Genomic DNA, 17,244 nt, shown 5'->3' on the forward strand with positions numbered 1-17,244 from the left:
AAAATTGTGTATACGGGACGCAAAATCATGTGTGTTTCCCCTCTAGTGGTAAGAGGGCGAAATAGATATTAGAGCTGGTGCATAGTGATGTGTTTGGACCTGTGAAGGTTCCGACACTGGGTATGCCTGTGTACTATGTATCATTTATAGATGACTTCTCAAGGAATAAATGGATATATTTCCTTAAGAAGAAATCTGAAGTCTTTGACAGGTTTAAAGAATTTAAGGCTCTTGTGGAAAATCAGATAGAGAAGAAGATAAAGGTGTTGAGGACATATAATGGTGGAGAGTTTTGTAGCAAGGAATTTGAATAATTCTGTAGTAAGTGTGGTATACCATGGCAGAAGACTACTCCATATACACCTGAGCAAATGGAGTTGCAGAAAGAATGAACAAGACGTTGATGGAAAGGGCAAGAAGCATGCTCAATGGTGCTGGGTTAGGATAGGAATTCTAGGCAGAGGTAGTGGATACTGCATGTTACCTAGTCAACATTTCACCTTCATTAGTGTTGGAGGATAAGAATCAACAAGAGGTATGGAATGGTAAGAAACCCTCTCTTTCACATCTAAGGGTATTTGGATGTGATGCATATGTACATGTTCCAAAGGAGAAAAGAATCAAGTTGGATAGTAAACCTAAAAGGTGCATATTTATTGGGTATAAGGATGGTTTAAAGGGTTATAAGCTTTGTAACCCAGTAACAAGGAAGGTTATGTATAGCCAAGATGTGGTGTTCAGAGAGGTAAAATATTTTATTAAATATGAAGTCCAACCAAAGGAACCTAAGAATATAGAGTTTGAGATAAAGGAGGAAGAATCGAGCTCTACAGCAGAGGAATTAGAAGATGAAGAGCCACAAACTCCAGTTGTGAGAAGATAAGTTCAAGAAGGAAGGAAGCCAGAAAGGTATAGTCCATCTGCTTTCTGTTCAAATTTTTCTTTTTCTGTTACTAATGTGATCCCAAAACTGTGAAGGAAGCAGTGGATTCAGAGGATGGAAAACTCGAGAAAGAGACCATGGTTGATGAAATGACGTCTTTGCACAAAAATGAGGCTTGGGATCTGGTGGAGTTGTCGGCTGGAAGGAAACCCATTGGTAGCAAATGGGTGTTCAAAAAGAAGACAAATGTAGAAGGAAAAGTGGAGAAATACAAAGCTCAATTGGTAGCAAAAGGTTATTCCCAGGTGTCGGGAATTGATTTTGGTGACATTTTTTCTCATGTTGCCAAGGTAACTTCTATTAGATTACTTTTATCTCTTGCTGCTACTTTTGATTTTGAGGTAGAACAGATGGACGTGAAGACATCATTTCTTCACGGGGATCTAGAAGAGGAAATCTACATGAAGCAACCTGAAGGCTTTGCAGTGAAGGGTAAGAAGGAACTGGTATGCAAGTTAAAGAAGTCTCTGTATGGGTTAAAATAGTCACCAAGGATGTGGTATCAGAAACTTGATACATTTATATGGGGACTTGGATTCACCAGAAGGAAAGCAGATCACAGTGTGTATTGTAAATTAATTGGTGACCTTGTTATTTATTTGGTCTTGTATGTGGATGATATGTTACTACTTGGAAATGACAAAGATATTATCCAGGATTTGAATACCCAATTGTCCTCCAAATTCAACATGAAATATATTGGGGCTGCAAGCTATATATTGGGAATGGAAATTAAAAGAGATCGAGAAAAGAGGAAGCTCTGGTTAAACTAGAGGAAGTATGTCGAGAGCATACTGCAGAGGTTTAATATGCAAGATAGTAAACTGGTGAAGGTTCCTATTCATGTAGGTTTTAGGTTATCTATTGAACAGTGTCCAAAGAAACAAGAAGAGCAAGAGGACATGTCCCATGTTCCATATGCAAGTGCAGTCGGTAGCTTGATGTATGCAATGGTCTGTGCTAGACCAGACATTGCACATGTAGTGGAAGTATTGAGTAAGCTTATGTCAAAACCAAGAAAGGAACATTGGATAGCAGTGAATCAGGTTTTCAGGTATCTGCGTGGCACTAGTGATTATGGTTTGTGCTACCAAGGAAGACCAGGATTGGATAGAGTGTTGGATATTCGTGGCTTTATTGATGCAGACTAGGCTGGAGATATGGATCAGAGAAGATCTACAAGTGGGTATGTGTTTAACCTATTTGGAGGTGTAATCAGTTATATGAGTAAGAAACAATTTGTAGTGGCACTATCAACTACAGAGGAAAAATACATGAGAGCCACTCATGCAAGCAAGGAAGCAGTATAGTCTCAGAGATTGTGTTCAAGTATGGGGTTAGTACAGGAAGCTATAAGGATGGACTGTGATAGCCAAAGTGAAATTTTCATGGCAAAGAACGCTGCATATCATTCAAAGACAAAGCACATTCATGTTAAATATCACTTTGTGAGGGATATGATAGAAGACAAAAGGGTGTTGCTGGTAAAGGTGGACACTTTGAAGAATACTACAGATGCATTGAAAAAATCAGTGAGCTCTGAGAAGTTCTCTTGGTGTAGAGAAACAATGGGTGTTGGAGGGCTGGATAAATGACTAAGCTCTCCTGTGGCCCTCTATGGAAATAAAAAAACAAGTGGGAGAATGTTGGGTTGTGTTATATTCTTTCCACAACTGGCCCACGTAGTTAACCACGGGTTAGAGGGGGGGAGGTCACAGGGGATTTGAGGGGTACTCATAACCCCACTTTAAGGGGTCCGGGGCAGCACCCCAAAAAGTTTTGGTTTTGGACCGAATGCTAGGTTGGGCAGACCCACCTATGGTTTTGTGCATGATTTTTGTACATGCATTTTTGGACGTGATGGTTTTTGGTCCATGGTATTGGATGCTTTGGCATGTATAAATATTTATTGTAACATTGAAAGGAACATAATGAAAAATCAAGCTGGTAGTGTTGGTTTTTGGATCCAAGGGAAAATCTCTGTGTATATGTGTTTTATGTGTTATGCTCTCGCATTGTTTATTTTCTTCGTTTTAGAATTTGTATGCATGAAATTTTTGTACGGGGTTAAAACCTACAGCAAGCTTGTGAACGCGCACCTCGATCGGTTCTCCCTTGGGAATGGCCAACTCTGGTACCATTCGGAATGCTTCCTCTACAACCTAAACTATGCTCTTGTTTCGATTGGTTACTAGAGTCATGATGGTGATGGCAGAGTCTCGCTGTAGGGCCAGCTGTACATTATTGATCTATTGCTCACTATCCACCTGCACAGCACGTTGTTCGCAGGCCCTCAGCTCCACGATCACCCCATCCTACAATAGGTGGAGTTCCTCGCTAGGAAGCACTGCCAAGTTCGACCCCACTCCTTTAAGGGCGTTGACAGCAGACCTGTCAGCTTCGTTTTTTGTGGTAAATGCTCCATCCGGTAGCATTATCACTCGGGAGTCCTTCACACACAGCATCTTGGTAGGTTTTGAAGTACTGATAGCAAGGCTGGTGGACACCATGCTAGCCTATGATGTGATGGTCATTCAAAACTTATGAAGAAGGTCTGAGCATTATTTTTAGGAAATTTCCTTTCTCGTTAAATAAAAAAAGCCACTTGTTTTCGTCATTGGGCTCGTTAAACATTTACGGTGATGATATGAGTGCTTTCTTTTTTGGTACTATTTCTTGCTCTTAAATCAAAAAATCCTTGAGTTTTTCCCTTCTTCAGGCTCATTAAATCTACGAAGAAGGAATGAGCAGTTCTTTTACCTCTTTTTCCTCACTCAGGAAACTAAAAAAGATACCTTGATTTTTCTTCATTTGACTTGTTAAAATTCAATGAAGGTATTGAGTTTGTTGTTGCATGACTCGTTAAGATTTCAGGACGAAAATCAAGTTTACTTCATCTTCTTGTTCTCGTAACAAAATGAGAAAAACATCTATTCAGCATAGGTTTCTCTTTATTTGGACTCAATATATTAACCTACATAAAATGAACCATTCCAGGTATACTATTAAACCTTTGTCACACACAGTTAAAAACTATGACAAAGGGAACACCTTAGATTCATTCTTTACGATCTTTTTGGACTCGAAATATGCAAAAGACCACCGGATTGTCTCATCTGGACTCGTCAAATTACACATATGAGGATTAGAGTCCCTCTTTTTACAATCCTTTTCAGACTCTTAAAACATGAAAAGATTGACGAGTTTTCATGTTTGGACTCATTAAAATAATAAGATAGGGCATAGAGTCACTCTTTTTGGAGTTCTTTTTAGACTCTTAAAATATGAAAAGATCGACGAGTTTTCCTGTATGGACTCATTAAACTAATCAGATGGGGCATAGTGTCACTCATTCTACTGTCCTTTTCAGACTCTTAAAACATGAAAAGGTCGATGAGTTTGCCCATCTCGACTCACTAAACTAATCAGATGGGGAAAGTGGAAAATACAATTGCATTATGTTTCGTATTTTGAAAGATTTTTTTGGCAGCAGTTGCTCCCTTGAACATGGCACTCCCTCAAATAAACCTTCCTTGTGATGGCCTCTCAATATGAATCTTACCATCCTATGAGTTTAGCCTAGATACCCTGATGTTCTTGAATCTCTGTATCCTAACACTCTTTGGTGTTCATGATTCTAGTGATGCATGGTTAAAACCGTTTTCGTGCCTTCTATTGTTCAAGGGAAAACCTTTATCTTTTGTTTCCTCCATCAAACCATCCAGCATATCCTACCATCATCGAGTAGACTTGACTTTTCTTGGAGGTTTTCCCTTTGACTTTAATACCCTCTTTCGCTTTGACTCAATGCTCAAAATATTCCTAAAAAAAATCATTCTTGTCCCATTTCATGTCGAATGATGTAGGACACCTTATTACCTACCTTTTGATAGGTCTCTTCCTATCAAATTCAACACTCTATTGAGAATGAAGACACAGAAACACTTTAGTGCCTTGGTACTTGCAGACATCAGTGGCAGGTCACCTTGTGTTTTATCAGGGGTTTTCATTATTAGCTCCTGATTAAATGACTGTACGAGTTTTCGATGACAAAAACATTTTTTACACTCATTAGATTGTACTGTACATCTTGGAGATGATCACCATTATCAGTGGCCATCCTCGGGTCTATTAATGGTCTCCATTATTGACTGGTAATAAGACGATTTCGTGCATGTTCAACATCAATGCATATATTCACATGTATTGATCTATGATGTTGCGGTGAAGTGGAAATAAAGACCTTGGGTAGAGGCTTGCATCACTTAGCCTTGTTTCCTCTCCCAAGTTGCATTTATTGTCTTTTTGGAGACAACTAGAATGATCCTATTATGACACAGGTTCAACATTGTGCTTATCAGCGGCTAGCATCGTCATATCTCTTTTCTGAGAAAATCACTCTCACATAGCTACTAAGGGTGGGAATGCCCAACTCAAGACATGATTTTGGTTGTTTTATATATATGTGTTGTATTAGGTTTCTCATACTGCTCGAAGCTCTGATCCTCTCTCTCTCTTTTTCCAAAGAAAAGGACAGTTAAATATAAAGTATTTCAGCCATTGTTGCAGCCTCGGATCTCACACTTTAGGGGGCATCTGTTATACAAGAGAATGACATCCTCATCAGCTCAGAGGATAAAGAAATGATGACTAAAGGACTGAACAAGTTCACAAGACTAGTTGTCAAGCTAACACTACCTAAACACTAGCAAGCTACTTTATAAAACTTCCTAGCAAGGCTAAGGGTGCATTAGTGCCCAAATTAACTCTGTTTATTACCTCAGGAAGAGCATTAGTGAACCATAATGAGTTTATATGGGTCAAAGGAATGAGTTGACTAAGAAAATATACCTAGATTCTCTCCTATGTCAGCACATAAAAGCAAGGAAAGATTAGGACTTGACCTATTTGGGGGAATTACTAATTCCTAATGGATTATGCAAATGGGAAAGAGAACAAAGGGATGGAAACATCACTACTTTTTCGTAATAGAACTCATAAAGGACTTGGCAACCCTAACTTCACATACTATATATGCAAGGCTAGGGCCATTGTGAAAGAGGTTGAATAATTTGAAAGGATTGCCTATTTGAATGTCAAGCAGAGTCTCAAACTATGGCATCATCATAGGTTAAGAACAGGGAGAGAGAGAGGAACTGGAGGGGTAAGGGAAGGCTGATGCAACTGATTGTTATAATCATTCTTTCTAAATCAATATAGAACTGTAGTTGTGTTTTCCACTCTAATATGTTTATAGTATGGCTTGTTTGTATGTTTATTCAATATCATTAGCATGAGTGGCTTAGTTATATGAAACTAGATATCTTTATATTTTCATGCATTGTTTCTCAAGGTTTTATGCTATGATATTATGTTTGTCTTTGCTATGTGAAGGTTTTGATCTAGAGCCAGCTCAGGGGTCTTTCGCCTAGCTGCATTGCACTCTCCAGCAAAACCACATTAAGACTCGAGGTAATAAATCCTTCTCGCTTTGATATTAATTTGTTAAACATAGATATGCATTTATCTTTGTGATCACTGCAACTAATCTGACTGTCTGCCAAGGATCCAGGGAAGATCCTTGAGGGTTTATACATCACCAAACACCCATGCATTAATCCCTATAGTAGTATGAGAGCTGGACACAGGGTCAATTGGATAAAGTTCTCCTTTTACCTAAATATCGACATTTCTAGCTTTATATTACCTTAAGGAATTGTAATCAATGTTAGAAAGCAATTTCTAATTTTGTTTATCAATCACTTCCATTTCCTTAAATATATGTGAAAAACATAGGGATATTTTTTGATAGACTATGTATGCGTTGGAGATCCATGTAAACAATCAAAAATATGAAAATCAAAACATAATAGAAGTCACAAAATGAAAAAACTAACTAGCACAAGGAATAATTTGGGAGATCTATAAGAAAAATAAAACTTAGGTACATATCAAGGCATACCTCAAAGTTATCAGGCACATTGCATGATATTGTAAATCCAACTAAATGTGTGTATTTGGATTTGAGTACAACAAAAATTATAGATTAGTGAGTAAAGGAACACCATAAAAGTATTCTTACAACAACGAAGTGAAAGTTTTAGAACAAGCAACCTTAGTCACTAAAACCATGTTCATAGTAACAAAAAAACAACCTCAATCACATGCACATGCAATCGATACCCAAAGACCATCAATGCACAAGAGAATATATTTTTAACAAGTGGACTGTAAAGTAAATTGGAAGCTTAGCTTACCACTTTATGAATTTACAAAGTTTAGCATATATCCACCTTAATGTCAGAACTATTAAACTAGCATATATCTATCTCAACATTGGATATATGCATGTTAAATTTGGATTTAATACACAAGAATGTCAATCAATGCAACATAAATACACCTTGTCCTTCTGTCTATTAAACTACCAATGCTCCATATTAACCCACCTTGGCCTTTTGTTTATTAAACTACAATGCTCCATCTTAACCCACCTTGGTCTTCTATCTATTACACTAGCATAGATCCATCTTAACCTTGGATATATCCATGTCAACTTTGGAAATGTTAAGTAGAACAAGAGAAAACAAAACCAATAAAACAACGCAATATAAGAAACAACCATTTTTTCATAAATCCACTTTAACCTTGCTTCTATTAAGATAGTAGAAATATAACTTAACATCATCAAAACCTAATAAAATAAGAGGGTGTAAAAGAAAAACCAAGCTAGCATAAATCAACTTTAACCTTAGATCAAATAGATCCAAAAAGAGCACTCAACACATGCGAGGAGCAAAAGAGATATAACCTTATTTCTAATATTTTTTTTCAAAAGCATGATTATCTAAAAGAAAGGATTATGTTAATGATATCTAACCATACTATTAACATACTTCCCCTAAAAATGTAATCTCAATTTCATAATCAGAGATAGACATTAAGAAAAACCTTGATATTTATGATCAATTGAAGTCCATACGTCCTTAATTGTGTGAGATGTTGTGATTAAATTTTAGATGTGCCATTACCTATCAACATCAGAAAAAAAAAACAAAACGAAAAAAAGCACAAGCTTGGGGAGACTTGAACCATGCTAGGGACAAATTCACCGAGCACATAAGTCAATTTTGACACCCATATTTTCCATTCCAAAAAATGTTATTCCATTTTTTTATTGAAAACTTTAGATAAGGCCTTCTTATAAAGACTCAAAACCCTATCATTGTCCCTACCTCATTAGCATTAACTAGGTAGACATCCAAGTCATCTTTTGTCAGGCTACTAGGTGCTCATATTCATCAATTTCCACCTTTATTAGATACTTGAGGGTTGTCTTGTTCTCATCCTCCTCCACTATAACTTTTAGTAGAAAAAGAATCATTTCCTGAACAAAAATCCTCTACTCACATTTGGATTTTATTTTATTATTCTCTTGGCCATTCCCCTTGTATCTAATGTAGTTGAGAGATCAAGGAAATGGGTTTCAGTAGAAATTACTAACTCAAATCTAAAGGATGAAGTAAATACTTAGTTAGTAGATATCAGAAGTATAGATGAGGTTACAGATATTGGTTCTCTATATATTTCAAGTTAAAAAAAAAAAAAATGATTTGTAGGTGACCTGCATAGGAGATGATGATGCATTTGTGTATGAGATACATAAAATATTCAGGGAGATAACTCAAACAACATTGTACATTCTTTACATGAATGTTGGAAATTCGAGGGAAGTAGCTCAAACATTGAAAATAAGTTATTTCAAGGAAGTATATGTGATTCAATAATTATTCCAATGCAGTGATTAGTGGCAAGAAGTTAGAGCAATATTCTTTCCAAAAGAATATACACATAGACACCAGAAATGGTGAAACTATTGTCAAGATCATAAAGTTCAGATCTCTTCCTTTGCAACTATAAACACGGAATCTCAAAAAATCTAAGAAATATGAATTCACAATACTACCATATTGCTTTGACTCAAAATGTAGGATTATTTCAACACCTCAATCTGTTATAACTGAAACTAATGTTGAGTCACTTTCATCAATCAAACCATTGTCATAAATTTTTAAAATTATTCATTTCATAATTTACTTCTTGTTGCATGTTGAAGGGTGAATTTTGGTAATGATCTCCATTTTTGAGGATTTTTGGATTTTTGAAGCAAGCATATAATAATTAATGCCTTCCAATAAGGATACTTTTGTGCACACACAAATGGTCATTGTTTTTATAGATGGTAATATTAACAGATAATTTCGTGGATTTAGGAACATGGATCAAAAGAAAATAAGGAAAAGGAATTCATTTTTCAAATAGATATAGGCACTGCATTCAACATCGAAATAGGCAATGAATATAATGCACACACTAGTTGCAAATTTCCTTGAATATACCCATTGAAGGAAGTTCTCTCACATATGGAGACATAGTGTTGAGCAATGGTAGGAGTACAATGCAAAATGATGACCACCATAATCTCACAAGAGGTTCACTTCAACACATTTTTTCTATTGATGCTCAACTGCAAAAAGATAGAAGTGGGACTATTGATATTATGGGAGGCATATATGATCCAGGTCCGGGTGTGACAAAGGACCCTTCCAAGACCTTTTACTTTCTTGATGTGTTAAATTGAATTTTTAGAAGAACATAAATCAATAAATCTACATGATGTAAAGAAGAGGAACATGACATTCATTAACACATGAAAACATAAGCCATTGATAATGGAGTTCATCCAGGAGGGACTACGTCTCCGGGCCCCGATGTCAAGATGGTGTAGGCCACTGCATTAAGTGTTATCAATAGTGATGATGTACATAAGAGGTGACGACGCTATCATACAAGGAAAATTCCCTCACGCAAGAGTGGCTCCAAGAGATGTTCCGCTACAGGAACTCTCAATGAAAAGATACATGGCGACAACATGAGTATCACATCAACGTAACGACAAAGGGATCTCAAACAAAACATGGTGAATCATGACAACAAGTAAATCTCACAAATGATTCTGCATCACATCAAACAGGAATCATGAAAACAAGTAAGAAACAAGATCTCAAATCAAACATCGAATAGGGATCTGTACAACACAATGCATAGCAAAAGAAGTACATGAATACACTGCATATACCTCACATCCAGGGGCCATTTGAAGAAAAAGACGTCAAACTGCTGAAGTTGGTTTTACCATCAATCATGTGGCATTGAATCTCATGGAATGATTGCTCACATGTTGAATGCTGACCACTGCACTCCACTTAGAAAAGTGGCAAAAAAATAGAATGAGAAAATGGAAAATCTGAACACACCATCAGATTTGTGGCATCGAATAATGAAAAATTGACTGTCAAATTTCTAAATTCTGAGAAAATGAAAATCTAGGGCTTAAGGAATCTTTTAGATTCTCCCTAGATTCCTCAAAGATTCCCTCCTCCGAGTCCTCTACAAATTGGCTTCTCAGGTCGAAATTCTCACTGCACCATTAGGTTCATGTCGTTGAGGTGTAAGATCGACATAAATTTTGTCCAATTTGGGCACTGCAAGAAGTTCACCCTCTTGGAAATTTTGCTCAATCATGGTTCCACCGACAATAAATTAATTAAAAAAGCTATGTCTTGATTTCCGTGCTTGCTTCTGGCTCCTCCATGCGTCCTAGGCACATTGTGAAAATAACGTTTATATAAGTTTTACTGGGCATACATTACAATAAAGTTTGTTTGGGCAGATTGTTATAAGGCAAAATTAGTGGAGGAGGGGTCGGGTGCTCAAACCCCGCCCCTCTCATTTTAATACATTTTTTTCCTTTAAAAAACTGCACGCATATTTTTAGGGGGGTTGAGTCCACATTGGGCGGCCTACCCCTTAACTCCCACGTGGAAAATGGGATGGTGGTCGTATTAATGTTGGTGCATTAAACATGTTTTGCAGTGCATTTCATTTGGTGTACCATGGTTGGTACGTTGGTTCGTGGTACGTATCATGTATGGGGCCGCCCAGTGGGGCTGGCCCATCTGGGATGGGCAGGTTCAATCCCCATCAGCCTCACTTAAATATGGCATGTGGTTTAGTATGGTGGGGCGTGGGCCAAGTCCACCAGAGGTGGCCCACCCACAACCCATTTAATATTTGTTATAATATAGTTGCGGTGGGTTTGGTTGGAGGGTCTGACGAGGTGATGGCCGACGGCCCAATAAATAAATAATTTTTGTTAAAGCGGTTGGGCAAGAAGGGGTCATGCCCCATCGGCCTTTTAATAATCAGCTTTTTGTTATGAAGTTTTGGGGTGGCCGAGGTGGTGGCGGACCACCTCATATATATTCTTTTTTTGATTTTAAGAAAATAATAGTCATTTTTTAAAATTCGAAAATTGACTGAAGGAGACAAATGAACCAGACCAAAAATTCACCCAGAATCTAGCCCAGGTTGGCTAGAATGGGGTGGCTATATTTTGTCCAAATTGCTACCTTCTTAAGCTTGCCCAGTCAGCAAAAGTCAACCAAAATTTGATTCCTCCTAACTTTCGCATACAGAATTGGTTTGATGAACCATTCCCACCATTATGATCAGGATGACGATATCTATGCTCTGGCCATGGTTTGAAAGCAATTTGATCACTTTGATTTTTGAGCTTCCATAAGTCCTCTTTGTCTTGTGTGTGTCTCTGGAGCCACCTAGATCAATATACTACCCAAAAATTAGGAAGTTGGTTAGAAAGGTGGTCAATCTAGTTAAGGACAATGGTAGTTTCTATCCTTTTTCAAGGTATTCTTGGTGGATGTTACTATTTCAAAAATTACAAAGGTGGAAATGTTGTCATTGTAAAACCAACATATGAGGAGTCCTTTTCTCCCAACAAGCCAAAAGACATTGTGGGAATTTTTTTAGGACAACCTAGTTTAAAGTGATGGGTTGGAATTGCAGAAAAAGTATCACAGAAGTTGCAACATACCTTCTAGATAATGTTTATTTTGCAAATTCCCCCTACTATGCCTATCAAGATAACACAATGTATTTTAATCTAAACATAATGGCTAAACGTAAGAAAGGAAATAATGGACAAATTGTGAGTAAAATCACATCATTTAAACAGTTTGTCCCACATGATTATGATGCTAATGAGCATGGAACATCTAGTTTTTTAGTTGTTGTTGTTGTACATAGGATTGGAATACATGGTATTCAGATACTTAATATTGACATACATGTACATAATATTCTTAGGAAGAATATAAAATATGATGAAAATATTGACAAGGTGGAGAAGAATCATATCGTGACTAAAAAGAAAACCCAAAAAATTCTGGAAAGAGAACAATTATAGGGAAGAAATAACAATGGATCTCAATTCATAAACTAACAATAATTTAAACTAATAATTAAAAGGAAAATAAAAGAGAAACAATATATTAGTAATTTATTGAGCCAACTAAAAAAATAGAGGGAAAAAATAAATGCAGTAATCCCCTCAGCCAACTAAGAAATCAAAATTAACACCTATATATTGTACTCACATCCTGGAGCCTGTGATAGTGAAATCACAAACTTGAATATATATATATATATATATATATATATATATATATGGAAAAAATAACAATGAAACTTAATGAATAGGTGCCAAGAGACACTACCCCTCAAATGTGTTGTCCAGTACTTAAATATTTTAAATGTTTACCCACATGTGCATGAAAAATATCATGTGCAAAGAAAGTGGCAGTAGATAAAAATATTCAATGGGAATCTTTTGGTTGTGCGTCATAGAGGAACCCTCCTAATGGAGGATCATAAGTCATTCTATGCTTATCTTCATATCGCAATATTTCTTTTAATGTTGGAATTGGTCAAGAAACTAACAAGTTATGTGAATTTATCACTCTGAAAGCATATTTTGGAGCTAGCAGAAGAATCATTTCATGAATCGGAAAGGTTCAAAATACCTAACATTCAAGAATTGTAAATATTCTAGTTCAAAATCTGAAAATAGTTATTCTCGAGTTACATTCCATTGAGATATTTTGGCTCCTCTAGTCAATACACTAAGATGCATTAGATTTTCTAAAAACTTCCTTAGTTTGTGAGCTCCATTAATCCTCTAAGCTTGGTAATTTTTTCTAAGCTCAACCAATTCATAAAAACTAATCCATTTTTCGTTTCCTCTCCCACTATAAAGGCTGGCTATAATAGGTTGACTTGCAACCTGCATTTTTTCATTTTAGCTTGCAATTTATGCTCTCAAATTGTTCAAAGCACCATGTTCAAGTTTCACTTATGCTTTTCCCAAGATATGCTAAAAATGAGAATGCCATTGATGATTGAGATAAATAATGGAAAAATAGTTCATGAAATGGTATTATGATATTTTAAATTCATAAATATTTTGCATTATTGCATAATTTGAATGGAATTAGCAACCACTAATTCAGTTCTTGTATTGTTTTAAAGTCAATTTTTTGTGTATGGTCCTCATTTGGACTTGATAATACCTGAATACCTAGACTAGACATGAATTATTATACATCCTAAAGATGAACAAGCAGGTTATCAATCATTGGTATAGGTTACCTCATTTATATTGTAATTTTGTTAACACTTTGATTTTTGTGCACTCACAAAGCTAATGTTTTGTGGTGCTATAAGCATAGATGATCCACATGGGGAGGCACCATATTTTATTGTATGTTAGTGTAGGATGCCTTTCACTTGCTTCTTAATTTTTGAACTTTACAATAGTAATGTTCTATATAGATCAATGTTTAGCCGTAAAACATAGGAATGAGGTCAATCCCATGTTGATATTTTCTTATTGGGGGGAACCCTTTGGCTCAAGGTGGTCCAAATCTTAGGGGTGGGCCGGGATCTAAAAAATTGAAATGTTATAAAAACAGGAGAACACATAGGAAACAAAACCATAAAGAAAAATTTTATTAAAAAAAAAAAAGAACTATAATAGCTACATTGTGGTGGACAATCGATCTTTTAAAAAATTAGGCTTGTTACATGTATCATTTGTGAGTTACAATACCATGGGTAAATTGCATGGGTGGGTAAATACCATCAGAGGATGAATACCATGGGTGGATGCCACTTTCCATTCAAATATTCCGCCATGTATTAAGAGCAAAATGATCCCCATTATGTGAAGTTTCCTCCTGAGAATTATTTGTTGAATATAAAGAGTCAATGAAGAGAAGGTTTTTGTGTGGTTGACCCATAACTATGATGAATGAAGATATGAGGAGATACCTTAAATGCTTATGACCAACTGTGGTATTTATAGTGTGGTTCCTAGAAAATGGACTTCGATGAATTGTGGGTTTGTGGATGACCCATAACCATGACAAACAAAGATCCAAGGATAGAGATACCTTGTAATGCTTGTGACCAATTGTGATACTGACAATTTGTGGCCTAGCAAATGGGCTTCAATGACAAGGGTTTTGTGTGGTTGATACATAACCTTAGGTTTGTGGGTGACCCATAAACATGATGAAGGAGGGTCTGAGGATAGAGATACCATGTAATTATTGTGGGTCAACTAACCGGCTTACAATGCATCAACTAGGAAATGGACCTCAAGCTAGTTTGCTTGCCACACTACTTGGTAGAAATATGGTAGCTTATCATTGTAAATTTTGACAATCATGAATTAGTTGTTTTCAAAAATAGAGGTAGCATAAGAATAGGATTGGAAATATCCTCACAAGGGCTTCGAGTGGCAACATTTTCTTTAGCTTTGGAGACCATAACAATTAAGGAATATACTTTACAATGGCAGTGAATATGGAGAACATTATTTTTTTCTTGCAAGGGTTCCTTTTACTTTGTCATGGGAGTATTGAAGGTGTAGTACCTATTGTTCTTAATGTTATAAATTTCTCAGAAAAAAAAAAAAAAGTTTTATATTCAATTCTCTAACTACCAAGCAATGCCCTCTTTGTATGTGAAGTTCCTGATACACAATGGAAAATAATCATACCACAACTTGATAGATTTTTGTGGGAAACATGAAATGATCAAAAAGACACCAACGAAAAATTCAACACCTATTGCAAAGATATTGATGAAAGTTGCATTATTAATAAAGGATGTTATCATAAAAGTGTAAGAACTTAGGGAAATAAAAGTTTCTGTGGTAAATGCTAGAAGAAGTAGCATATTGAAAACTATAGTGGAAATAGGAAAAATATCTGCAGAGGATCAGTTCCACCAAAAGTTGATGAGCTTCATTTTTGTTCTGTAGAATTAACTTCAAACACCCTCAGTATCCCAGTCCGGAATTTGGCCTAACATAATTTTGGAGGTAAATTTCTGAAATATGCTTCTTTGATGCCATGAGATCAATGTCTTTTACATTCTCTACTCGGGCAACCCATCTCAAAATATTTTCTTCCCCTTTTCCCATGAATGGAATAAAATAATTCATGGTAACTTTGATTCGCATATCTACAAGGAGATCCACAAAGGCCTGGAGAGACACCTCTTTACGTTACAAATAATTCCATCCATGTCAAATAGAACAACACTAGCTTTCTCAGCCCCTACCGTTTACTCTAGACGACGCTTAACGGACTGCTTAGAACAAGCCATAACTCCCTCTCCATCTTTTGCAACACGACAATAGAGCTTGCAATATTCTTTATTTATTATTTCTGGTCTAGATAATTTAGAAACCCTTAGTGGCATTGGACAGAAATCACTTATGTCAATGTGTCATTCATAATTGTAATTTAAACATGGGAATGACACATTTCTGTGGAAACATTAACGGAGTAGCCCTTCTTTCGAGGGTTCTTTTTGTTTCGTAATTTAGCTTACTTTCTTAATCTTTGGTGAATCGAGAGGTGATGTTAAAGCACTTTCTCTCATCATGCCATGCGTAACTCAACCTCCGAAACCATTGAAACCTTTTAGCCTAACTGTCCACAAGCAAGTATGTCTTATATTTGTTACTTTCATGGTTAGTAGGAATGTGTTCCTCGTAGGGGGAAATGATCAAGCTTCTTCCAATAATAATAGTAGGAAAAACACATGTTTCCAAGTGCAAAAGTTTCTAATGGAAATAGAGATCTAGACTATCACTGACTCTCCAAGGGCCTAATTTGTAGAAATTTCCAATTATGCCAGGGCATTAAAGAATTCTTTATAGCCACAAAAGAATCATAGCATCAAACATTTTTTCTAAGGGATATGGTCTTCTAATATGCCTTTCGAGTACCAATAACTCAATTTTGCAGGGCCAAAGACTAGAACCTTGGAGCAACAACATATGGAACATGATACAAATATGCCATGTCAACCCAAGGGAAATCTCTATGTCATTATCGAATATTTATGATCCTTTCAAGGATTCCAATCCACATAATCTTTAGGAAAATTTCCTCCCATTTCATAACCAACCAAATCCTTTGACCTACCTTTTGAAACGCACTCCTCATCTCTATTTTCAGACTTATATTTTTGTGCATGTTTCGAAGTTGGCATATGACCCGAGCAAGAGAGCAATGTTTTCTATAATTATTTAGTTATTTTGTGAAAGATGAGATACCTTTGGAGCTCACCATGGAAATTTCTTATGTGGAATTGAGTGGATGGGACTAGAATGCATAAGCATATATAACAATATATTCATTGTCTCTACAGGTATAGTCATGCTGGTTGGAAGAGAAAACTAAACCTTTATATCTTGGGATGGGGGACTAAGTAGAATGATGCATATTCTTGAATTCTTAATATTATTCTATATCGCACCACAGTCACTAAAAAAGAAAGGTTCTCCTTAACCTTGCACTCAAAATCCACAAGCCACAACATCAATCATCAGGTTGGAGTGCCATGTAATTCTAGGCACAGACTATAAAGATATCAATGTCACGGGGAATCAATATCAAGAGGGTTTGTTCTACCCATTTGGCATTGGTGCTGTGATTTTCTAGCTATGGTCGTATCAATGGCAGATAATTTGGAAGTCTTAAGTTGAAAAGTTTATTCACAGACTAGCAAGCACATTAAATTTGAAGTAGTTAGATACCCTTAAAACCCTGATTGTCATGGAGTCATAACCAGCTCTGATACCAATGATCAAGACCTTGGGGGGAACCTAAGATTTGAAAACTTGAAAGGAAAAAAAAAGGGAGAACATGCTAAAAAAACCCATAAAGAAACCTTTTATTAGAAACAAAGAAGAACCATAATAACTACATTATGGTGGACAATCAATGATTTTAAAAAATGAGACTTGTTACTTATAACCTTTTTGAGTTTCAATACCATGGGTAAATTCCATGGGTGGATAA

The 17,244-nt window shown here is 36.2% G+C and overlaps 1 pseudogene; it reads right to left on the bottom strand.

Annotated features, from left to right (window-relative positions):
- Positions 1 to 15,026: 15,026 nt before the first annotated feature.
- LOC149194836 (protein SUPPRESSOR OF QUENCHING 1, chloroplastic-like) lies at positions 15,027 to 15,672 on the bottom strand (annotated as a pseudogene).
- Between the last annotated feature and the right edge of the window lie 1,572 nt (positions 15,673 to 17,244).

This window comes from Pinus tabuliformis, chromosome 2_2 (assembly GCF_031772625.1).
Source record: "Pinus tabuliformis cultivar Carrire ecotype Pingquan chromosome 2_2, CPIR1, whole genome shotgun sequence".
Lineage (NCBI taxonomy): Eukaryota > Viridiplantae > Streptophyta > Pinopsida > Pinales > Pinaceae > Pinus > Pinus tabuliformis.